General features: G+C 37.7%; 1 long non-coding RNA gene across 1 annotated transcript; it reads right to left on the bottom strand.

Moving 5' to 3' along the window:
• Positions 1 to 568: 568 nt before the first annotated feature.
• LOC144294387 (uncharacterized) lies at positions 569 to 23,727 on the bottom strand. Its single transcript, XR_013361786.1, has 4 exons — positions 23,305 to 23,727; positions 19,286 to 19,385; positions 5,749 to 5,871; positions 569 to 1,043 (listed from the first exon to the last, which is right to left on the bottom strand). It is a non-coding gene; the product is annotated as an uncharacterized LOC144294387 (long non-coding RNA).
• Positions 23,728 to 27,113: the final 3,386 nt, after the last annotated feature.

The following is a 27,113-nucleotide window of genomic DNA, read 5'->3' as shown; positions in this document are numbered from 1 at the left end:
TTCTTTTGGCTGGCCTTGTCCCTGGGATTTTCAAACCTTAATCAAAGTTACAGATATTTCTTTCCCTTCAGTTACCGGCATATGGCCTCCTTCTTAGTACCAGCTTCAGGTCTCATGTGCTTTCCACCTGGATCAAACTCCTTCTATATCCAAAGACTTCACTGTGTCTTAACAGAGATGCGCTGTATAGATCTGGATCCCATGGCCCAGAATATTCACAGTGTTCTCTGCTACATTAAAGAAAAGACTCCCCCTTAAGAGGTGAGAATCTAGGGGTATGGGAGGATAATCCAGAAGGCAAAACCATCTGTAATTGATGGACTGGAGAGTAGTAAAACTCCTTTCAGGTAAGCAAATAATTTAAGAGTCTTTGTTTGTTTATTTTTTTATTTTTATTTTTTTTGTGATACTGAAAGACCAGTTGCAGCCAAAGCATAAAGTAAAATGGCAATTAATGAAAGGCTAGAACTGGGGTTTGCTTTAAAATGTCCTATAGCTATGATGCCTAGCTCTGTTGCTGAGGAGATAGCACATCATTGTTAAGTAATATTTTTTCTTAGTAAGATTTGTTATCACATTCAAGGGTTTCTTGGCAGGGATCCCTAATAAAAATTTATTATTTTTTCCATTTTTCATTTTTACTTTCATTAGTTTCCTGTAGTGCTTCTACCTGTACCTCTTTTTATTTTATTAAAGCTCATATGTGGAAATTATCATACACTAAAGAACATAAATAAACTTTTATTTAGCAGGCTGTGGAAATTAGGGGTATGCAGCAAAGACGATTGAGTTCATTAAGCACCAGTGGTATTAATGTCTTCTCACTCATTACTCATTCACTCCACTGATTGCCTTAACAGAATAGGAGGCACCACTTCTCTGTTAGATCATCAAACTGTTCTCTATGGGTGTCACAGAAGACAAAAGACAGGGCAGGCAGACCCATGGACCTTGGCTCTTCAGAAGACACAATGGAGTAAGAGCATTAATCACTGACACTTCCAGGTGTGTATACATTCTCTCACTCTTCTTTTTCTCTCTGTCTATAAAGGGAGCAGAAGGAGGTGGTAAGAGCCATGTGAGTTTAAGAGCTCCTCTCAAATGAGATTTTTACACTCAGCATTTGGGGCACAAGTTCGGGGGGATCCAGAAAGCAGCATTTTTATCATTTATATTGTACAATAATTTATTTCCACTATAAACCTGTGTTTACAAGTCCAACACAATTCTACCCCTGAAACTACTAGAAGCATCCTTTACTCACAACAATAATACTAAGAACTTATGATACATTTCATCAAAAGTTTGATTCAAGTTCTTATAACATGTATAAACTGATTTTCAGATTCTGAGAATAGAGTTTCTAAGTTTCTTCTGTTTACACATGGGAACAGATTGCAAGAAATTATCATCTATATCTATGTAAGCTAATGGGCAAATGTCACCTACAGCATCACATGAAAAAGGACTGGAGGGATTTTTACTGAGCTAGGAAAAAATGCTTGAAGTGGACTTATTTGAAACAGACTCTGTGGCACATATGGATTCCCTGTGGTGGACCTTACAAGATATGGACGGGGGTGATTTGGTATCTCACAGTGTTAGATCATCCTTTTCTGGAGCAGCTGGTGTGCAATATAGCTGTTCCTCAGTGGATTAGTAATATGACAGGTGCTCCAAGGTGAGTGGCTCCAAGTAGTTATTTATCTAACAATGGCTAATGATTCCTTTGGTAATGACTCTGGTGAACATACCCAGTAATATCATAAGGAACATTCTCTCAGCTCTAGGTATCAGGCCCAGTCCTGAAGCCTCACTTGTGCTATATTATTGAGTCTCCAAAATAATTCTACATGGTATCCCCTTATTTCACAAATGAAGAAAAGGACTAAGTAAAAGGTCATACAGCTGGCAGGCAGTAATGCCAGAAGTGAAAAAGAAGGTTGCTTAACTTGAAAGCTGTAGCACTTGACAGCTACTTTCCAAGACATTGGAAGGCAGAAGCATAACCTACCAATGCTTCTCTTGTAAAAGGCAATAATATACACATCTGCAAAGTAAGTAGCAGGTTGAGAATAGGAAAAGCAGGGCAGTTTGTCACTCAATTTAGCAGCTGTAGACGTTACAGGAAAACCATCATGGAACAATTCCAGTTAACCAAGGGTATAAATAAAGACCAGGGATACCACTTCAACTTTTTTTGTAGTTTGAATGCAAAAACACAATAGAAATGACAATGCACTGAATCAGAATGATACCTTATACCGCACCTCTCTGAGATAGGTTTTTCCTCTCTCCATTCAGTAAGAGTGGTGACAGGAAAGGAGGGAATGACCAGAATTTTATTGATTTTCCAGTGCAGAGTGGTCATTGATGACCCCTTTTCAGAAACGATGTCATGGGAACATCAAAAAAAATATTAGTAAGATGACCACATCTAAAACCAAAATTCTACTACTAGAGAAAGTTAGTAAGTCATGGCCTGCACTTACCCAAGCCTAGAGGAAGAACTTCTATGTTCAACAGATCCTGAAGGCATGAGGACTGAATTTTTAAATTTATTGGTTAGGAAAAATATAGGTGGACTTTATTTTATTATCTGATTATAAAGCAAATACACAATTATCCTGGAAAATTTTGAATTCACAGAACTATATAAAGCAATATACATCATCCATATTGCAAACCTTCTGAGGCAGTCATTGTTAGCTGACTCAACTTTTTCATACTTTAATCCATTGCTAACTTCAGACCCCAGATGACCCACTAAAGGCTAGATACCCTAAAGGAGACTATATTAATGGAAACTGTATGATTTGTGCTGAAAGAACATAAGGAAAGAAATCCTCTTTCCTCTTCTTCCCAAGGTCTGAACAACCTATTTCTTCCCCTGTGATGGACACTTTGATTTAAAAAGACTGTCTACACTCAGAGTAAATTTGACATGTTACTGGGGCAAAGGATTTTTCTATAGCCATTAGAGATAAGATTGACTGGTGATATGGAGATATGTGCTGTTCTGGGGTAGTCAGAACAAGATCTTTAGATAACAGTTTCTTTGTTAGCTTCACACCAAACTCAACAAAGTACCTAAGGGAAAGAAATTAGTTAGCAAACCACTTGCTTATCAAATCTTTTCCTGTTTTAGGGCTGTCACCCTTTGAGGGAAGATAGTGGGTGAAAAGGTGCCACTTCCCATAACAAAAGGTTCTGAGGCACAGAAGGTTCTTTCTCGAGACTTTATTACTTCATGTTAGTAAAGAGTCCTTCTCTAAGCTCTTTCAAAAAATGAAACTAAAATTACATCAAGGACAATTTCACCAACTTTTCCACTGTGGTATTGTATAGTGCGTGGTGGGTGCTGTAACAACTATATAGTGTCTATCTGTGTAGAGAAATACATCTCTTTGGTGTATTTACCATTCAGAAAATATGGACCATTACCTGCATGTCAGGGGATAGTTTAGTTGCTGCTCTATGGTAATGAAAAAAGTCTCTGCCCTGAAAGGGCTTAATTATATTTTAGTAAGGGATACAGACAATAAAGAAATATCTCATATAATTCAAAGTGTCACTTGGCAAAAAAAGAAAGTAAAAACATCATATGTATAATGAAATGCTTCTATTTTATACATGGTCTGGGAAAACTCCCTAAGGAGGTGTTTTTGAGTGGAGATTTGAATATAGTGAGGGAACAAGAGCATAGATGACTGGAAGGAAAACAAACCAAACAGATGAAAGACTAAGCACAAAGGCACTAAAGGCACTAAAGACTAAAGCCTTGAGAGGGAGAAGTGGAGGTGGTGAATCTGCTTGGCCTCCTTAAGAAACTGCAGGAAAGAGGCCCTTGTGGCTGGAGTGAGGAAGAGAAAGGGGAGGTGAAAGGAAAGACGTTAAGATCACATAAGGAGAGCTCTAAATATCACAGAAAGACCACACCATGATTGTACCATATGCATCCTCCCATTTCTGCAGCCCTGAAGACTGAATTACTCCCGAGGTACCCACTGTCTGTCTCTGATGATGGGGACACCATTCACTGTCTCACTCCAGCCCAGGTTATTCACTCTCATCTGTACTGAGCTATCATGTGCACCCAGCCCTCCAGCTTCTTCCTTCCTCTCTGTAATTGTGTAGGCAATTTCCTCAGCTTTGAATGCTTTTCTCCATATTGATCTGATGAAAGATGACCCTTCTGAGGAAAGACACCTTTTATGTGAGGCTTTTCCTGGCTCCCACTTGTCTTTCTGCCACTTCTATTTCTAGCATATCTATGACCGCTTTGTGGTAATTACCTGTCTGCATTACTGCTTCCCATGTAAGAAGATGAATTTCATGCAGTCACAAACTCGGTCTTTGTCTTTAGCTTCCTGTGCTTAGCACACGTCCATATGCATGGTAAAAAGAAATAATAATAAATGCGGAATAAGTGAACGAGTTTGTGAGTACCTGAATGAATGAAAATTGTCTGAATGAGTTTTGTGTTTGTTTTACTTCAGGTCAATGACACAAAGACTCATCAAAAAATGGACTTCTCTTTTATTCTCATTCAGCCAAGAAGATGATTTTTTTTCCCTGAACTTTTTCTTTTTCTAATAGAAAACTATAAGAGAAGTGAATGTCAAGAATGTTCTATGCATGGAAAATATAATAACTACATAATGCACCTGTCAAAATGGTGTTTAAAATAAAATGCTAACAGACCCATATAACTGAAGAGGTTTTGTGGGAGTTGCTATTATAAAGCAGTTTTTAACACACCGCACAGAAAATTATTACCTACATGAAACTTTTAGAGCAACTATGATTTAGAATTGGAAGCTGTACTTGTCATTACTAGCAAGCCACTTCAAACATATCATACATCTGATCGTTGGTTTGCAGATCCACAGAATGGGCCAACTCACATGTGTTCCAGGATCAGGGAGAGGGATAGAAGACATTTCAGAGGAAAGTTTTTCTTTAAATATTGCCCTTTGTTTAGGATAAATGTCTAAATTTAACATAGAACATTAAGTATCTGAAATTAATATGTGCCTAAATATTATATAGGAATAATAAATGATATTCTATATGATTTAATGATCAAATTAAATTGGAAATAAAGTGCTCTCATGAAAGTTGAGATATTAAAAATCAGAGATAGGGGAATCCCTGGGTGGCTCAGCAGTTTAGCACCTGCCTTTGGCCCAGGGCGTGATCCTGGAGTCCCGGGATTGAGTCCCATGTCGGGCTCCCTGCATGGAGCCTGCTTCTCCCTCTGCCTGTGTCTCTGCCTCTCTCTGTGTCTCTCATGAGTAAAAAAAAAAAAAAAAAAAAAAAAAAAAAAAATCAGAGATAGGATGAGAAAATGAACTAAAGATATTTTTTCTGCCCTGTTTATTTACATCCAACTTCTCTTTTCTAATTTTCTTCTTTGGTCACTATTGCTCTAAGTGTCATAGAACCTCTTTTTCTGGTCCGGGCAGGGATGGGATTATTTGTTTGTGAGGTCCAACTAGCAGGACCTTTTCTATGGAGAAAGTTTCTGTACACCCATCATGGGTATTGAAATCACGGATGTGGGCAGAGCTAATCCAAGTGTGGACATCAATTTAGTGGTATAACAAAATGGACGAGTCAAAAGAAGAGTTGATACCTGGGGTCCACAGCCAGGAGAAATTGGGGTGGGGGTAGTAGAGAGCAGAGGAAGGATGAGAAAATACAACTAACACTTATTCTGTGTTTACCATGTTGTCAGGCACTAACCTAAACCCTGGAGCAGAGAGTACAGAACTAACCCCCTGCATCTTGGCACTTATTAGGAGCAGACAGACTTGATTGTTTGTTGCAGTAATAGCCTGGCACAAGTGGCTCGGTTCAAAGGAGAGCCTGTTGATGGTAAAAGAGATTGTCATTAATTTTCATGATTTTACCTTCCCTTGATTCTCTTCTTGCCATGAGCATTTCTCTTTCCCTGGGTTTTTAGTCAATTAATCTAATTGTGGATCCCTAAACCACAGTCATTAACAATCTGATTTTCTCTAAATATAATTGACTGAAAATATTCTCAATGCTTCAAATGTCTAAGGACATCTTGCAGATCTTTAGCCATTTTCTCTACTCAATTGCATACAACCATCACCATGGATGCCCCACCATTCCCAGACTTAGCATAGCTGTTATCTCTTTCAAGACATTAATTAAATTATAAATTCAATGAAGATATTTTACATTTATTTAGTAATTTCATTCTACTTAGATTCAGGCTGGCTAATTCTAGGATTTGTGTCTTTGCCTCTACAGTGTTGCTTAGAGCACCTAGTGCAGTGCTTGACACATGGATGGACGCATCACATGCTCAGTTTATTGAAGTGAACTCAATGGTTGAAGTAGATAGGGAAATGAAATAGCTAAGAAAACATAATCTAGGGGACACACAAGTGGCTCAGCGGTTGTGCACCTGCCTTCATCTCAGGTAGTGATCCCAGGATCTGGGATCGAGTTTCACATTGGGCTCCCTCCAGGGAGCCTGCTTCTTCCTCTGCCTATGTCTCTGCCTCATGAGAGTCTGTGTCTCTCATGAATAAATAAATAAATAATACTTAAAATACTTTGGATTGTTCCAAAAATATCTCTAGCACTAGTCCAACCCTGGAGTCTGTATGTCCATGAGTTTTTTTCAAAATATTAAGGAATATTATATATATACATATATATATATATATACACACACACACTGTTGAGCAAAAAAATGCCTACACATATATGAAAAGACAATGATTTAAATGTCAATACTGTTCATAGCACAAAAATATTTATTAATGCATGCTGGTAAAAGAAATTATGGTACATCACCAAAATAGCATATCACATTAAATACTCTGTGTGTATGTATGTGTGTGTGTTGACAAGAAAAATGCAAGATGCAAAACTATGTGCATATTATTGTGCATGAACTTACTGGAATAATCTACACTGCACAAGAAACTGGGGTAAGATTGGGGTTACAGCTTGAGTTAGCATTAGGGTTTTGGGTAAGAGCTTGAAAGTCAAGCATAAAAGGAAGATTAAATTTTCACTGCATATTCTTTCCAATATTTGCATTTTTATTAGATGATTATATTAGCTTTTTTTTTAAAGCTCCAGCTGAGTTAAACAAAAGATAAAACTATTAAAACTACAGAGTAATCTGAGGCAACAAAGTTTAATATTCAAATAGGACCAGAGTCAATTTCCAAAGGTCTTCTGAAGCATTCTTTTTTTGGGATATGACATTATGGCTCAACAGATCAAAGTCAATATCCTTGAATAGCTAGAACTTTTTATATTGCCTTTCCTGTTCTTTCTGTCTCATAGGATTATGAAGTGTCTCTTCAGATACTTTGCCCATTTTTCTAATTGGGTAGTTTGTTTTCCTATTATAGCATTGTAAGACTTCTTAAAATAATCTTGATAAAAATCATTTATCAGATGTGTGACTTGAAAATAATTTTCTCAGTCTGCATTTTGTCTCTTCATTCTAAGAAAATCATTTGAAGAGCCAAAGCTTGTCATTTTGAAAAATCTAATTTTTCATTTTTTCTTTTATAGATCATGTCTTTGATGTAGTATCTAAAAATTCATTGCCAAACCCAAGGTCACATAGGTATTTCTTTTTTTCTTGGAAGTTTTGTAATTTTATATTTTATATTGCTGTTTTTAGTTCATCTTTGTATGAGATGTAATGTCAATGTTTGCTTTTTGGCATGTGGATATCCAAATGGTTCTAACACATCAGCACCATTTGTCCTAAAAACTGTTCCTTCTCTATTAAATTGCCTTTGACCCTATGTGAAAAAAAATCAGTTGATTATATTGTGTGGGTACATTTCTGAGCTCTCCCTTCTGTTTCACCCATCAATGTCTGCTCTTTCACCAACGCCACAGTATCTTAGTTACTGCAATTAATAGTAAGTCTTAATATCAAGTAATTTTAGTCTACCAACACAGTTTTTTTCCCCAGAATGGTTATAACTATTATAGATTCATTACCTTTCCATATAACTTTAGATCAGCTTGTCATAGCCTATGAAAAGTATGCTACAATTCTGATTGAGATTGTGTTGAGTCTATAGATCAAATAGAACTGGCATTTAAAATCTTGGATATTCAGTTCATGACCATGATACATTTCTCTATTTAGCTTCATACCTGATTCTTTTTCACCACTGTTTTGTAATTTTTAGCCTGCATATTTTGCACATGTTTTGATATATTTATCCTTAAATACTTCATTATTTTGGTACTATTGTGATTAATATTGTTTCTTCCTCCAGTTTCAAGTTCCAGTTGCATATTGCTAGCATACAGAACAATTGGTTTTTATGTAACGACTTGGTATTCTACATGTTAATCTCACATATTAGTTTCAGGAGGATTTTGTGTGTGTGTGTGTGTGTGTGTGTGTGTGTGTAGGTTTTTTGAGATTTTCTACAGAGACATTCAGGCTGTTACGAAGTACAGAAGTTATTTCTTCTTTCTATTCTGAATGTTTTGTTCTTTATTTGTTATACTGGGTAGGTCTTCCTGTTTGATATTGAGTAGGAATGACATGAGAAGACATCCTGACCCTATCTCTGATCCTTGGGGAAAAGATAATTATGTATGATCAACAATAAATATGAAATAAGATATGGAATGTTTGTGTATACTCTTTAGTAGGATAGGGATGGTACCATCTATTCTTACTTTGCTGAGAGTTTTTATCATAAATGGATGTTGAATTTTATTCATTTTTTTCTGTAATTATTGAAATGAAAATATGATTTTCTTATTTAGTTTGTCATTGCTGTGAATTTCAGTGATTGATTTTTGAATGTTAAATCAGTCTTGTATTCCCAGAATGAACCCCACTTGATTATTACAGTTATCCTTTTTGATACTGTTGTATTTAATTTGCTGACATTTTGTCAAGAATTTTTGTGTCTATATTCATGAAGGATATTGAACTACAGTTTAATGTGCTTGCCTGGTTTTAGTTTTATGTTAACGCTGGGCTTATACAATGAGGAGGAAAAGGGGGAACTATTCCTTCTTTTTTTCTATTTTATGGAAGGGATTTTGTGGAAATTTTATTATTTTCTCCCTAAATATTTTGTATAATTCACCTTTGAAACAATCTGGATCTGACAATCTTCTGTCTCATTTTTAATAAATCTCTAACAAAAATTAAAGCTTTACTAGATATAGGGTTGTTTCTATTACTTTTTCCTTTTTTAGTGGGAATTAGTAGTTTGTGCCTTCTAAAGAATTGGTACATGTCATCTAAATTGTGGGAATTAATGAGCATAGGATTTTTCTTAGTATTCTTTCAGTGTTCTTTTAATGGCTTTGGGATCATTAGTGATGTGCACATTCTTTATATGGATATCTTGTTTCTTCCTCCTTTTCTTTTTGGTCAGCAATGCTAAAGACATCAATTTTACTGATCTTTTCAGGGATCCAGCTTTGGGTTTAATTGATAGTCTCTATTGCTTTTCTATTTTGTTTTCATTATGTTTCCCTTCTGCTTCTTTTTTTTTTTAAAGATTTTATTTATTTATTTATGAGAATGCACAGAGAGGAGAGAGAGAGAGGCAGAGACGCAGGCAGAGGGAGAAGCAGGCTCCATGCACCAGGAGCCCGACGTGAGATTTGATCCCGGGTCTCCAGGATCGCGCCCTGGGCCAAAGGCAGGCGCCAAACCGCTGCGCCACCCAGGGATCCCCCCCTTCTGCTTCTTTTGTGTTTAATATGTTCATATTTTTCTAGTTTCTTAAGGTAGAAGCATAGATCTTCCTTGTTTTCTAACATAAACATTTAATGCTATAAATTTCCCTCTCAACCCTGCTTTAGCTGCTTCTCACAAATTCGATATGCTATTTTCACTTTTACTTAGGTCAATATTTTAAAAATTTCCCTTGAGATTTCCCTTTAGTTTATTTATGTTTATATGTTTAATTTCCAAATATTTAGGGATGTTTCTAAATATCTTTTGTTATTCATTTTTATTTTAATTTTTTATGATCCAAGAAAAAATATAAAGTTGATAAATGAATGCACATATTTAATTTGTTAAGGCTTATTTTATGACTCAGGATATAGTCCAGCTCATTGCATGTTTCATTTGCACTTGAGAAGAATATGTATTCTGCTACTTTTTTAGTGGAGCACTCTATAAATAACAACTGTTAGTATTATTGGAGTTTGATTTGCCAAAATTTTGCATACCACCCAGTGCTCATCCCGTCAAGTGCACTGCCAGTAACTGTCACCCAGTCACCCTAACCCTCTGCCACCTCCCTTTCCACCACCCCTTGTTCATTTCCCAGAGTTAGATGTCTCTCATGTTCTGTCACCCTCACTGATATTTCCCACTCATTTTATCTCCTTTCCCCTTTATTCCCTTTCACTAATTTTTATATTCCCAGAATGAATGGAACCATATAATGTTTGTCCTTCTCCGATTAACTTACTTCACTCAGTATAATACCCTTCAGTTCTATCCACATGAAGCATGGTGGATATTTGTTATTTCTAATGGCTGAGTAATATTCCATCGTATACATAGACCACATCTTCTTTATCCATTCATCTTTTGATGGACACCGAGGCTCCTTCAGTTTGGCTATTGTGGACATTGCTGCTATAAACATTGGGGTACAGGTGTCCTGCCATTTCACTGCATCTGTATCTTTGGGGTAAATCCTCAGCAGTGAAATTGCTGGGTTGTAGGGCAATTCTATTTTTTAACTCTTTGAGGAACTTCCACGCAGTTTTCCAGAGTGACTGTACCAGTTCACATTCCCACCAAGAGTGCAAGATGGTCCCCCTTTCTCCACAGCCTCTGCAATATTTGTTGTTTCCTGTCTTGTTCATTTTCACCATTCTCACTGGTGTGAGGTGGTATCTCATTGTGGTTTTGATTTGTATTCCCCTGATGGCCAGTGATGTGGAGCATTTTCTCATGTGCTTGTTGGCCATATCTAAGTCTTCCTCTGTGAAATTTTGTTCATGACTTTTGTCCATTCCATGATTGGATTGTTTGTTTCTTTGTTGTTGAGTTTAATATGTTCTTTATAGATCTTGGATACTAGCCATTTATCTGATATGTCATTTGCAAATAACTTCTCCCATTCTGTAGGTTGTCTTTTAGTTTTGTTGACTGTTTCTTTTGCTGTGCAGAAACTTTTTAACTTGATTAAGTCTGAATAGTTCATTTTTGCTTTTGTTTCCCTTGCCTTCATAGATGTATCTTGCAAGAATTTGCTGTGGCCAAGTTCAAAAAGGGTGTTGCCTGTGTTCTCCTCTAGGATTTTGATGGATTCTTGTCTCACATTTAGATCTTTCATCCATTTTGAGTTTATCTTTGTGTATGAGAATGGTGTCAGAGAATGGTCTAGTTTCATTCTTGTGCACATGGCTGTCCAATTTTCCCAGCACCATTTATTGAAGAGACTATCCTTTTTCCAGTGGATAGTCTTTTATGCTTTGTTGAATATTAGTTGACCATAGAGACTGAAGAAAGAAATTAAGGAGCCAATCCCATTTACAATTGCACCAAAAAGCATAATATACTTAGGAATAAACATAACCAAAGAGGTGAAGGATCTATACCCTAAAAACTACAGAACACTTCTGAAAGAAATTGAGGAAGACACAAAGAGATGGAAAAATAGTCCATGCTCATGGATTGGAAGAATTAATATTGTGAAAATATCAATGCTACCCAGGGAAATTTACACATTTAATGCAATCCCTATCAAAATACCATGGACTTTCTTCAGAGAGTTGGAACAAACCACCTTAATATTTGTGTAGAATCAGAAAAGACCCTGAATAGCCAGGGGTTATTGAAAAAGAAAACCAGAAGCTGGATCTGCTCTGGGGGCATCACAATGCTGATTTCAAGTTGTACTACAAAGCTGTGATCATCATGATAGTGTGGTACTGGCAGAAAAATAGACACATAGATCAATGGAACAGAATAGAGAACCCAGATGGGCCCTCAACGCTATGGTCAATGTATGCATTTCATTGGGATAACATGAAATTTATACATTTACTTAGGAAGAATTGATACATGTGCAATATTCCTTGGTCTCCCTTTACATGAACATATTCTTTTTCTCTCTGTTCAAATGAATTTTTTATAATGGGTAATTATTTTAAAGGTTTTCTCATACAAACTTTAAATATTTTTTAAGTATATGTCTAAGTTTGTTTGTTACTTGTGTTTTGTGTTGGGGGACATTAAAGTAAGTCTGGCTTCATGAAATTTGTGTGCAAAAGTTGTTCTCTCTTGCTCTTTCATCATGGAAACCTTCCCACTGTGACACGAAGACCACTACTTAATCCCTGTAATTCTGAAATCTCATTTTCATACACTAATGACGAGCTGGACACAGAGTCAGTTGAAATACATGGGAATCTTTTTTGAGTATATGTGTTTGGAGCTGGTTGAGCCCGTATGAATCTAGGAGGCAGAAGATTGATGTGTAAGCTTAGTAAGGTGAGTTCAAGAAGTTGTAAGTTGGCTTATGGAGCTCTGAGATGTCAGCAGCCCTGCTCTTCCCTTAACTTCATGTGCTCCTTTCTCACCTTGTAGATGGCATCTCTCCTGGGCATATATTCTGTCAGCAGAACATCCTGACATAAATTTTCCTTCACTTAAGTTCACAGGCAGTGTTCAGGAAAACTACCATTAGGAATTGTAACAGTGAAAGTTGAAGCGGGTGGGGTGTAGAGGGATGGGGATGACAATTATGAACTGAAGTAGAAGCATTGTTCTGATGCCGTGAAAAGTGCTTTTAAGTATATTAGTGATATTCCTCTGAAAGCTCGCTTATCAATTCATTCAAAATAAAACAGCCATTATGTGGAAAGTGTGATGCAGAATCAAAGAACATAATGATCCTTTTGTTATAAACAGCTGAGCAAATAAGTCAAGATTCAATCAGGATTCCTAAAAGAAATGTTAAGTATTGGAATTAATGGGTCTTTTGAAAATATTTCTGAATATTAAAAAACTCTTAAAATAATCTGAAAATATCTATTCTTTCTTCCATATATTCTTATTTTCCTTCTTTTTTATACTAATAAGCCTCCCAAAGTTAAATATCTGTCTTAATTAACCTTACTCTTTTTTTTAATTTTATTTATATATTTTTTTAATAAATTTATTTTTTATTGGTGTTCAATTTACCAACATACAGAATAACACCCAGTGCTCATCCCGTCAAGTGCCCCCCTCAGTGCCTGCCACCCAGTCACCCCCATCCCCCGCCCTCCTCCCCTTCCACCACCCCTAGTTCGTTTCCCAGAGTTAGGAGTCTTTCATGTTCTGTCTCCCTTTCTGATATTTCCCACACATTTCTTCTCCCTTCCCTTATATTCCCTTTCACTATTATTTATATTCCCCAAATTAATCAGAACATACAATGTTTGTCCTTCTCCGATTGACTTACTTCACTCAGCATAATACCCTCCAGGTCCATCCATGTCGAAGCAAATGGTGGGTATTTGTAGTTTCTAATGGCTGAGTAATATTCCATTGTATACATAGCCCACATCTCCTTTATCCATTCATCTTTCGATGGACACCGAGGCTCCCTCAACAGTTTGGCTATTGTGGACATTGCTGCTAGAAACATCGGGGTGCAGGTGTCCTGGCGTTTCATTGCATCTGTATCTTTGGGTTAAATCCCCAGCAGTGCAATTGCTGGGTCGTAGGGCAGGTCTATTTTTAACTCTTTGAGGAGCCTCCACACAGTTTTCCAGAGTGGCTGCACCATTTCACATTCCCACCAACAGTGTAAGAGGGTTCCCTTTTCTCCGCATCCTCTCCAACATTTGTGGTTTCCTGCCTTGTTAATTTTCCCCATTCTCACTGGTGTGAGGTGGGATCTCATTGTGGTTTTGATTTGTATTTCCCTGATGGCAAGTGATGCAGAGCATTTTCTCATGTGCATGTTGGCCATGTCTATGTCTTCCTCTGTGAGATTTCTCTTCATGTCTTTTGCTCATTTCATGATTGGATTGTTTGTTTCTTTGGTGTTGAGTTTAATAAGTTCTTTATAGATCTTGGAAACTAGCCCTTTATCTGATACGTCATTTGCAAATATCTTCTCCCAATCTGTAGGTTGTCTTTGAGTTTTGTTGACTGTATCCTTTGCTGTGCAGAAGCTTCTTATCTTGATGAAGTCCCAATAGTTCATTCTTGCTATTGTTTCTTTTGTCTTCGTGGATGTATCTTGCAAGAAGTTACTGTGGCTGAGTTCAAAAAGGGTGTTGCCTGTGTTCTCCTCTAGGATTTTGATGGAATCTTGTCTCACATTTAGATCTTTCATCCATTTTGAGTTTATCTTTGTGTATGGTGCAAGAGAGTGGTCTAGTTTCATTCTTCTGCATGTGGATGTACATTTTTCCCAGCACCATCTATTGAAGAGACTGACTTTCTTCCAGTGGATAGTCTTTCCTCCTTTATTGAATATTAGTTGACCATAAAGTTGAGGGTTCACTTCTGGGTTCTCTATTCTGTTCCATTGATCTATGTGTCTGTTTTTGTGCCAGTACCACACTGTCTTGATTACCACAGCTTTGTAGTACAACCTGAAATCTGGCATTGTGATGCCCCCAGCATTGGTTTTCTTTTTTAAAATTCCCCTGGCTATTCGGGGTCTTTTCTGATTCCACACAAATCTTAAAATAATTTGTTCTAACTCTCTGAAGAAAGTCCATGGTATTTTGATAGGGATTGCATTAAACGTGTATATTGCCCTGGGTAACATTGACATTTTCACAATATTAATTCTGCCAATCCATGAGCATGGAATATTTTCCCATCTCTTTGTCTTCCTCAATTTCTTTCAGAAGTGTTCTATAGTTTTTAGGGTATACATCCTTTACATCTTTGGTTAGGTTTATTCCTAGGGATCTTATGCTTTTGGGTGCAATTGTAAATGGGATTGACTCCTTAATTTCTCTTTCGTCAGTCTCATTGTTAGTGTACAGAAATGCTACTGACTTCTGGGCATTGATTTTGTATCCTGCCACGCTGCCAAATTGCTGTATGAGTTCTAGCAATCTTCGGGTGGAGGCTTTTCTGTTTTCTATGGACAGTATCATGTCATCAGCGAAGAGGGAGAGTTTGACTTCTTCTTTGCCAATTTGAATGCCTTTAATGTCTTTTTGTTGTCTGATTGCTGAGGCTAGGACTTCCAGTACTAGGTTGAATAGCAGTGGTGACAGTGGACATCCCTGTCTTGTTCCTGATCTTAGGGGAAAGGCTCCCAGTGCTTCCCCATTGAGAATGATATTTGCTGTGGGCTTTTCGTAGATGGCTTTTAAGATGTCGAGGAATGTTCTCTCTATCCCTACACTCTGAAGAGTTTTGATCAGGAATGGATGCTGTATTTTGTCAAATGCTTTCTCTGCATCTGTTGAGAGGATCACATGGTTCTTGGTTTTTCTCTTCCTGATATGATGAATCACATTGATTGTTTTACGTGTGTTGAAGCAGCCTTGTGTCCCGGGAACAAATCCTACTTGGTCATGGTGAATAATTTTCTTAATGTACTGTTGGATCCGATTGGCTAGTATTTTGTTGAGAATTTTTGCGTCCACGTTCATCAGGGATATTGGTCTTTAATTCTCCTTTTTGTTGGGGTCTTTGTCTGGTTTTGGAATTAAGGTGATGGTGGCCTCATGGAACGAATTTGGAAGTACTCCATCTCTTTCTATCTTTCCAAACAGCTTTAGTAGAATAGGTATGGTTTCTTCTTTAAACGTTTGATAGAATTCCCCTGGGAAGCCATCTGGCCCTGGACTCTTGTGTCTTGGGAGGTTTTTGATGACTGCTTCAATTTCCTCCCTGGTTATTGGTCTGTTCAGGTTTTCTATTTCTTCCTGTTCCAGTTTTGGTAGTTTGTGGCTTTCCAGGAATGCGTCCATTTCTTCTAGATTGCCTAATTTATTGGCGTATAGCTGTTCCTGATATGTTTTAAAATCCTTTGTATATATTTGGTGTTGGTAGTGATCTCTCCTTTCTCATTCATGATTTTATTAATTTGAGTCTTCTCTCTCTTCTTTTTAATAAGGCTGGCTAATGGTTTATCTATCTTATTAATTCTTTCACAGAACCAACTCCTGGTTTTGTTGATCTGTTCCACAGTTCTTCTGGTCTTGATTTTGTTGAGTTCTGCTGGAATTTTAATTAACTCTCTTCTTCTGCTGGGCGTAGGGTCCATCTGCTGTTTTTTCTCTAGCTCCTTTATGTGTAAGGTTAGCTTTTGTATTTGAGTTCTTTCCAGTTTTTGAATGGATGCTTGTATTGCCATGTATTTCCCCCTTAGGACTGCTTTTGCTGCATCCCATAGATTTTGAAAGGTTGTATCTTCATTCTCATTAGTTTCCATGAATCTTTTTAATTCTTCCTTAATTTCCTGGTTGACCCTTTCATCTTTTAGCAGGATGGTCCTTAACCTCCACGTGTTTGAGGTCCTTCCAAACTTCTTGTTGTGATTTAGTTCTAATTTCAAGGCATTATGGTCTGAGAATATGCAGGGGACGATCCCAATCTTTTGGTATTGGTTCAGACCCGATTTGTGACCCAGTATGTGATCTATTCTGGAGAAAGTTCCATGTGCACTTGAGAAGAATGTGTATTCAGTTGAGTTTGGATGTAAAGTTCTGTAGATATCTGTGAAATCCAACTGGTCCAGTGTATCATTTAAAGCTCTCGTTTCTTTGGAGATGTTGTGCTTAGAAGACCTATCGAGTATAAAAAGAGCTAGATTGAAGTTACCAAGTATAAGTGTATTATTATCTAAGTTTGTCTTATCTTTGGTTATTAATTGATTTAAATATTTGGCAGCTCCCACATTTGGGGCATATATATTGAGGATTGTTAAGTTCTCTTGCTGGATAGATCCTTTAAGTATGATATAGTGTCCCTCTTCATCTCTCACTACAGTCTTCAGGGTAAATTTTAGTTTATTTGATATAAGGATGGCTACCTCTGCTTTCTTTTGAGGAACATTTGAATGGTAAATGGTTCTCCAACCTTTTATTTTCAGGCTGTAGGTGTCCTTCTGTCTAAAATGAATCTCTTGTAGACAGCAAATAGATGGGTCCTGCTTTTTTATCCAGTCTGAAACCCTGTGCCTTTTGATGGGGTCATTAAGCCTGTTCACGTTCAGAGTTACTATTGAGAGATATGAGTTTAGTGTCATCATGATATCTATTCAGTTGTTTTTGTGGATTGTTCCACTGAACTTTTTCTTAAAGGGGAATTTTGAGAGTCCCCCTTAAAATTTCTTGCAGAGCTGGTTTGGTGGTCACATATTCTTTCAGTTCCTGCTTGTCTTGGAAGCTCTTTATCTCTCCTTCCATTCGGAATGAGGCCTTGCTGGATAGAGTATTGTTGGCTGCATGTTCTTCTCATTTAGGACCCTGAATATATCCTGCCTGCCCTTTCTGGCCTGCCAGGTCTCTGTGGAGAGGTCTGCTGTTACCCTAATACTCCTCCCCATAAAAGTCAGGTATTTCTTGTCTCTTGCATCTTTAAGGATCTCTTTATCTTTGGAATTTGCAAGCTTCACTATTAAATGTCGAGGTGTTGAACGGTTTTTATTGATTTTGGGGGGGATCTCTCTATTTCCTGGATGTGAATGCCTGTTTCCCTTCCCAGATTAGGAAAGTTTTCAGCTATGATTTGTTCAAATACATATTCTGACCCTCTGTCCCTTTTGGTGTTCTTGGGAACCTCGGTTAAACATAGGTTTTTCTTCCACAGGCTGTCGTTTATTTCCCTTAATCTATCTTCAGGGTCTTTTAATTGTTTGTCTCTTTTTTCCTCAGTTTCCCTCTTTGCCATCAACTTGTCTTCTATGTCACTCAGTCGTTCTTCCACCTCGTTAGTCCTTGTCGTTAGGACTTCTAGTTTGGATTGCATCTCATTCAGTTGATTTTCAATTTCTGCCTGATTAGATCTAAATTCTGCAGTCATGAGGTCTCTTGAGTCCTTTATGCTTTTTTCTAGAGCCACCAGTAGCTGTGTAATAGTGCTTCTGAATTGGCTTTCTGACATTGAATTGTAATCCAGATTTTGTAACTCTGTGGGAGAGAGGACCGTTTCTGATTCTTTCTTTTGAGGTGAGGTTTTCCTTCTAGTCATTTTGCTCAGTGCAGAGTGGCCAAAAACAAGTTGTATTGGGAAAAGGAGAAAGAGAGAGAGAAGGAAAGAAAGGAGAAAAAGAAAAAAGGAAAAAAAAGGAAAAAAGAAGAAAAAGAGAAAGAAAAAAGAAAGTAAGAAAGAAAAAGGGTGGGGGAAGCCAACAGAAATCAAAAACCAAAAAAAAAAAAAAAAAACCAAAAAAAAACAAAACCAAAAACCAAAAAACAAAAAAACCCACGGGGGAGTATCTTCGGATTCTGTGTACTTTAAGTCCCTTGACTTCCTCTGGAACTCGTCCGTCTAGCTGGTCTTCTGGGGGAGGGGCCTGTTGTGTTGATTTTCAGGTGTTAGCACTTGGGGGAGCTGCTCTGCCCCCTGCCTGGTGCAGGGCTCAGTGGGGATTGTTTACCCCGAGAGGCCCCAGGAGGAACAACCGCAGTGGCGGGGCCAGCTCTGGAGCCCTGGAGTCAGCCCCCGCAGTAACCACAGAGCTCTCCGTCTGCAGGGCCTGGAGGCTCCGGGGCGGGGCCGCTGATCTGCTCAGCTCCGGGCAGGAGCGTCCTTGCTGTCCTGGGCCCTCCCGGCCTCTGCCTGTCCCAGGGAGGCCGGATCCTGGGCTGTGTCCCGGCGCCCTGTGCTCCGGAGCCTGCGCTGTTGGATTCACGCTCCGGCCCGCAGCCCCCTCCGCGGAGCCGCCCCCGAGCCCCCCCGAGCTCTCCCGCCCCGCACCCCCTCCGCGGAGCCGCCCCCGAGCCCCCAGCCAGCTGCTCCCGCCCCGCAGCCCCCTCCGCGGAGCCGCCCCCGAGCCCCCCCGAGCTGCTCCGGGTCCCCAGTGCGCGCTGCAGCCCTTAGGGAGCTCGGCGCACTCTCCCGGGGCGCAGGTGTCTGTTAGTGTCCCCGGGAGCCCGAGGGCATCCCCGCCCTCCTGGGTCCTGCTCCACCTCCCCGCGAGCCCCTTTCCACCCGGGAAGGTCGGTGCAGCTCCTGCTCCTCCGGGACGGGGCTCTCCTGTCCTGGGGACACTCGCCCCGGCCTCAGCCCGGCTCCTCACAGGGCCCCTCCCCCTTGGAGGCCTTTTGTTTCTTTATTTCTTTTTCCCCGTCTTCCTACCTTGATAGATGCGCGAGCTCTTCTCACTGTAGCATTCCAGCCGTTCTCTCCTTAAATCTCAGGCCGAATTCGTAGATTTTCAGGATGATTTGAAGGTTATCTAGGTAATTTGGTGGGGACAAGTGATTTGGGGACCTTTCTCTTCTGCCATCTTGCCCCTCCTCCAATTATCCTTACTTCTTGTTTATACTGAGCCCTCAGTTATTAATAGGAGAGCAGAAATAAATGGTCACCAGAATTAATAATGTATGCAATTATTTTCTATTCCCAATGTTGGGTAGTGACTGAAAATGCTCTTTCTAAATATTTATGCAAAAACTCTCATCAGATACAGAATAACATCCCTATTTTTTTTCATATTTGTCAATATTGATCATGTCTTGGCCATACTAATAATGTGTTTAGAAGAGTAAAAATAATTTAGATTTGGGAGTCAGACACGTGGCTTTGAATTCCAGGTTTAATCTATTTGGGTTGAGTCATCAGATAAGTGTTTAGCCTTTCTGGGAATGGGGGAAATAATGTCTATCTTAAATATTATAGTGAATATTAAATGAGACAATATATCCCAGGTGGATACCTTCATGTCCTGTAAACAAGTTTATCAATGAATGATTGTTTACTACCTGTATCATACTTGTCATTATTTTTCTCTTTTTCAACTCTCCCTCCTCCTTTAGAGAAGGATAGGTCAATATAAGAAGTTTATAAATGGGATCCCTGGGTGGCACAGTGGTTTGACGCCTGCCTTTGGCCCAGGGCACGATCCTGAAGACCCGGGATGGAATCCCGCATTGGGCTCCCTGCATGGAGCCTGCTTCTCCCTCTGCCTGTGTCTCTGCCTCTCTCTCTCTCTCTCTCTCTCTCTCTCTGTGACTATCATAAAAAAAAAAGTTCATAAATACTTGAATAAATAGAAGGATACTGATGTGATCTCTGGACTAATTCAGGTTTATATACTCTCCAAATTTGAAAACCATTACTCAGCAGCTACATTCCACAATGATAAGAACTCCAATTGTGCAGGCTCAAGTCTTACTACGATGGAGGATACCTTACATCCTCTAAGTTGGATGGAAGCTTTTGTTGGCATAAACACTGAGTAGAATGAATTCATTTTTTTCTTTAAATATTTATTTATTCATGAGACACACACACACACACACACACAGAGGCAGAGACACAGGCAAAGGGAGAAGTGCTCCATGAAGGGAGCACGATGTGGGACTCGATCCTGGGACTCCAGGATCACGCCCTGTGCTGAAGGCAGGCACCAAACCACTGAGCAACCCAGGGATCTCCAAGAATGAATTCATTTTGAGGTCTTCTTTCCAAGCTCACACAGAAATTGCCTGGACCTCCCATCATTCATTCATCAGATGTCGGGTTACTCTATGTGGTTGACTATCTCTGTGTTCTTCATTTGGCAGTGGGAGGAAAGAACTAATTATTGAAAACACATGGGTCTTAAGCATAATATAATGCACTTTACATACATTTTTTACTGATTTCATAAACTAAATCTATAATGGTACTATAATTATTTCTCATATTTTAGGTGGGAAAATTGGAACAGTATAACTATTTTTTAAGTCAAATGGAAATTAAATAGCACTTTCTAATTCTAATACATGAAATCATTTTACTCTACTGCATACTATAATTTTTAGGGGCTTACTATGAAGTCCTTGCACTGACCTAAGAACCACAAAGGGATACTGCAGAACCAAAGATAATGCTTCACTTTTTCTTCTAGCTGGGATAGTGGGATATAGCCTTAAGATAGAAAACAGGTGACAATCCTTAAGATCTCTGAACATGAATATCATGATGACTCCTTGGCTTTTCCTTTGCCGCCTTCTTCCTGTTATTGAAAAGACTCCAAATCTCAGGATCCTGGGACTTCTTGTACTTAAAACTTCTATAATCAAGGAAGCCATTCTATTTCTTAGGACCTTGATTTCTACAGCTTTAAATGAGGTTGGACAGTATGATCACCTAGACACTTTCCAATTCCAGATAGATTTTGATTCTATAATTTCAAATAAAAGTCATTTTTAAATAGTTTCCTTCACCTCATAGTCAAGCCGTTTATTCATGTTTGAGACTTTCTTTGAAATCTTCAACAAATTATATATCTAATTTGATATGTACTCAGGAACAAATACCATGGTTAAGCATACCACAATAAAAATGTGGGAGCGATACAATCAGTGTTTTAATGACTTAGATCCCACCTACCCAGAGAAGCAGATAAGTATACCACAATAACTGAAAGTCTACACAGGATGGTAAAAATGGTATATGACATTACTTAAGGAATAGGGAGGGAAAAGGTATATATAGGGGGTTTGAAATTCTATTTAATTTATATCCTTATATTCAAGGTCTTGTAGGCTACTGAACAAATCCTTCTAAGTCCAGTAATTTATACCACTTTAAAATTTTTTGAGTGGAAGAAGATTTAAATTTAGGTTATAGTGAAATTTTGTAAGTGATCTAACATTTACTGGAGAATTACCACATTCTTGGCTCTATCCACTTGCATGATTGTTTGGTTTCAAACTCACAGTCTTATGCACAGAGGAGGTCATTAAATACCCTCCATATAAGAACAAAATTACTGAGACTCAGAAGGTTTAAGACTTTGCTATTCATTGCACAAGTAGTAAGTTGCACAGTTAGAATTTGAAGTTGATTCTGTGTAGGTTCAGAGAGGAAGCTCTATCTGTAACAAACAAAGTTATCACAGCTTCTTTCCTAAAATATCATTGTATCAATCCTGTGAACTAAAAATTCCCAGTTCTTGATCATATTGAAAAGGGAAAATCAATTATCACTTTTAAATGGCTGATACAATTTACTTAGTGTAAAGAAAATATTTAAAGAGCCATATGTTGGTAAAAGTTGGCAATCCCCTTGGTGTTAGAAGGCCTTAGGTAGCTGGCCCAATAAGTCTGATGCCCCTGGGAGTTGCTAAATCAGGCTTTTTGTTGTTTATTTGGTTTGGTTTGGCACTAAGACGTCTGGGTCTTCCCTTCCAAATCTACAAGGTGTGCCTTCTAAAAAGAGACAGGAATAATTTTTATACTTTGGAAAGTACAGGAATATAGCACAACCAACATGAGGAAGAAATGGAGACAGTAACTTATTAAGGAGATCTACTTCCCCAATCATTACTATAGATTAGATTGGGTAGATGCTGATGTATATGTGTTTTCAGGCCATGGGAATTTGTTTTAGTAAGAGTAGAGGAAAGAAAGTTGATACACATTTATTGATTTCCCCTTGTGTGCCAGGTTTTGTACAGATGTATCTGTATGTGATCAATGCCCCTACTCTTTGAGGTATCCTCCTTTTACATGTGAGGAAAACTTTAATGCTCAGTAGTGTAGTCACTTCCTCAAGGTGAAGTATGAATGTGAGTCTTGGCATGTCTGACTTGACCCTTAAAAATCTTGAAGATAGACTTTACAGTGAGTCCTTTTTCCTTTTCTTTTCCCTCCCTTTTCTTCTTCTTCCTTATCTTTGAAATAACTCCAACTAATTCATCATCACCATGTTTTTTTTTAATTAAATCTTTAATAATTTTGATTAGGAAAACTTCATTGAAGATTTGTTTAGTTTTCACCCTAGTAAATCCCACCCATGCCCCTACTCAGGACCTCTCTCACCTTGGCCTCCTTTCTTCTGCCTTTCTTGTCTCACAGCAGTCATTAAAGTACAGAGCTCTGCCTACACATGGGGGATAAGCCATAAGCCATACTGCTGGGGGTTTGAGTTTCTTTCAATATTATAATCTCAGTTGCTTGCTGGAGAGTAATTAGCAAGAGGGGCATCATATAATTTTCAGAACCATCTTTCAATTATTATCACTGTTTCATAGCAATATCTTCTGGCAGGCCTATCTATCTTGCAAGTTTAAAAATTGCAATATCAAGTGACTTAAAAGGACCAGACCAAGAATGAGTGCCAACAGAAGAAGCGCAAAAGTGGAAATGATGATGATGATTACCCACCTCTAAAATAATAGCTCCCTCGTGGTTTCTCTAGTGCCACTTGTATTGGAGGTTAGAAAGATTTTCCTAGCAAAATGACATGCTTGTTTCCCAGGTATTGAGAGAAGGGCTGGGAACTGGTGGCACTGCTGCTTCTTTACCCATAGCCGACATTCTCAGTTGTAGCAAACATTCTAGAAATCTGTCATTATTTCAAAATACCAACAGAGGGTATGGCCATTTCTGTGCAGCTATGAATAATTCATTGAATATTTCAGGTAGTGAAGTCACTAAAAATAGCAAGAAAGTTGAATGCCCTGACCTTAAAACAAAATCTTGCTATTGCTGAATACTATTATTTTTGAAACATGACACTGGGCAAACTAATTTCCTAAAGATTTTGCTTGTCTTATTTTAACTTACTGACTTCACAGGAAAATTCTAAGTTCCTTCTGTAAGACTGAACAAATGCTGCGAAGCCATTCTTAGAACATTGCTCTAGTTCTCAGATGAGATCTCGCTTTCCTTTCACATTCTTACCCAGATGCCTTCACATGACTACCACTCTTGAATATGGAATGAGAGTATGAGAGACTGAAAATACATTCAAAAACCTTGGGAAGAAACTGGGATTTGGGGCAATAGCTCTGTTGTTGTTCTTTTAATGTTTTAAAAAATTATTGAGTTATAACTTGCATATAATATGTAAGTTTAAGGTGTACAGCACATTGGTTTGATACATTTATATATTGTAACATCATTACCACCCTGGCATTAGCTGACATTTCTATCATGTCACATGATTATTTCATTTGTGGTGAGAACAATTAAGATCTGGCCTCTTAACAACATTGAGGTTTAGAATACAGTACTGTTGCCTATAATCTCTATACTATGCATTAGATCTCTATGACATATCTATCTACTGGTTTCAAGCTTGTACCCTTATACCATATCCCCCCAGCTGCCTCCTCCCCAAGAGTCTGTAACCACCATTCCACCCTTTGTTTTTATGAGTTCAGCTTTTTTTCTAGCACGAAGGTGGATACTCTATTTTGTTAGGGAGAAAACTCCTAAATATTGTAATGATAGTCTAGGTTTATAACTTACTATACACACACACACACACACACACACACACACGCACACATCCTTGGGGAAATCAATCAGCCTCTCTGTTCCTCTATTTTCTCATCTGTAAAGTAGGGATATAAATGAGAGTATTTTATAGATCAAGAAAAATGAGTGGAAACTCTGTAAACCTTAAATTAGCAGCACAGCAGTCTGAATATTGTCACTGATTCAAGTGAAGAAAGGAAGTGAGATCACCATAAAGGAAATTTGGATAAGAAGCCCCTCTCCTGTTTTGAGTTAAGGGTATACTTTCATGCTATTTTATTCACACCATACATGAATAAGTTACTGTAAAATATTCAGAATTATATGAAGGAAAATGGGAACGTTTACTTTAATGAATATGTTTAGAGTCTTTCTCCCTTTATGTAACCAGTATTAAAAGTTAGAATATAGTTATCTCCTTTCTCTTTAACTACACACTCAAATTGTCCTTGTTACATTGGAGGCAGTCATGGAAGTGTTGTGGTTTCACCTCTGTGTGACCCATGTTTGTCATATTCCTGCTTGTAATGTGTTCATATTTTAGATGTAAAGAAAGAGGAATCTCTTTTTGGATGGAGGTGATGACAAACTATATCATTCACATCCGTCCCCTAAGCCAAAACAAAACAAAACAAACCACACAAAACCTTGTTGCTCTAAGTATTAGCATATTTTTTCAGTGAAAAGACAATTATTCCATTATCCATGATTCATCAATTTTTATACTGTTATTAATATAAAAGTTTGAGAATCAAGCTGACAGGAAAATAATGCCAAATCATTGATGCAGAGCTTGAAAATGATGCATAATTTGGTTGCTCTGTTGTTTTCAGTGGAATGCAAAGCCAAAACAATCACTTTAAATATGTTGAATGTACAATTTTTTTGTCAAGCTTTTCTGAGATGTTTTTAAATTTTACATTTGTGGTGTTACCTTACTATGCTTGAAGTACTGTGATTGAAAATAGCCACTAGTTTATTGGGAATTTCATAAAATTAATGTCAATTATTAATTGAAAAATCTCCATTTATAAATTATAATACTTTATATTAATTGCTAATACAGATAAAATAATATTTTAATAGACATCATATAATCACAATGATGACAATACTCCAAAACTAATTTTCATTTTCCTATTATATTTGGAAGTGAGAGATTTATATCCATGATCTTCAAGGTTAATATCCATGATCTTCAAGGCTTTTTTACTCCCACAAATAATTTTGAAAGCTACACAACTCTTTACACATTTAGAGTTAACATACAAAACTTTTTATTATAAATTTAAATAATTGGAAAATGTAATTACCACAAATACTGACATTTTAAAATAAAACCCTTTAAGCATATCTAATAAAATAAACACTTGAGAAATTTGATATATGTATTTATCCATTTTAAACAAATATCCAAACTCTTTTTAATCACACATTTTATATCATTCCTTAATGTTTTAAAATTTATATCTATAGGGGCATCTGGGTGGCTCAGTGGTTGAGCATCTGCCTTTAGCTCAGGGCATGATCCTGGGGCCCTGGGATCAAGTCCTGAATCAGGCTTCCTACAGGGAGCCTGCTTCTCCCTCTGCCTATGTCTCTGCCTCTCTCTTTCTGTGTCTCTCATGAATAAATAAAATATTTTAAAAAGAATATTATAAAAAAATAAAATAAATAAATTTATATTTATATTTTCTGTAATTCTGGAAAGATGAAGCACAGGGAAGTTAAGTGACTTGCCCAAGTTTACACAGCACATCTATGACAGTTCTGGGTATAAACTCAGAGTCAATGCGGCAGAGTCTGTTATTTACCTTTATTACTAACCATTTTCCGTTTACATTTTGAATTTAAACAAAGCTGAAAACATGCATGCATCATCTGTTTACAACTTGTGCCTTATGTTGCTTCTTCTTTCATCTGTGAGTGCATACCTTTTTTTTTTTATTGGTGTTCAATTTGCCAACATATAGCATATCACCCAGTGCTCATCCCATTTAATGCTGTCTTTAGAAGAACATGGTACAGGATGACCCAGTCATTTCCGTGCCCAGGAAATGTATTACATGCTTTTAGAAAGAAAATAATATATTTCTCAGTCTTTATATTTAGCAAAATATTATGAAACTTTTTTGTATTTCTCACTTTATAATCTCTTTGATAAAGAATAGAGAAAACCTACTTTCAGTAACTCAAATAAGAGAGAAAATAATTTTTTGGATGCTATTGCTGCCAATCATCTTTGTGTTTAAAAACAGGGAGACTGATTGCTCTGGGAAGGAGAACCAGAATAAAGTTCATGTTTGTGGAGCTGGACTTTTATTAACCCTTTTGTTTTGGGTCTACTCTTCCTAAGGCAATGGAGAGTCTCAAGTTTTATTCCCACTTTTGAAAAACTTGAAGGATTATGACCTACCCAACAAAAGAATAAAAAACCTGTAGGAAAGTATTGATTGTACTTAACATTACCCTGAGTAGAAAACCAATGAATTTTGTTGAAAATATTTCCTGAATGATTTCTGAACTTATTACTCTCTCTCTCTTGTGAAACCAATGTATTTATTGGGGACCTAACAAGAAGGAAAATGATATTTCCTGAATATTGGGCTAAAAATATCAACTAATACTGTTCACTATTAATCATTAATAATCAATAGCCATTAATTACCAAAAGTGAGGGTACAAGAACACAGGTTATGAATGTCTAACAC

The sequence above is a fragment of the Canis aureus genome, chromosome 22 (assembly GCF_053574225.1).
Source record: "Canis aureus isolate CA01 chromosome 22, VMU_Caureus_v.1.0, whole genome shotgun sequence".
Taxonomy (NCBI): Eukaryota; Metazoa; Chordata; class Mammalia; order Carnivora; family Canidae; genus Canis; species Canis aureus.
This window is presented reverse-complemented; position numbering and strand designations above follow the sequence as displayed.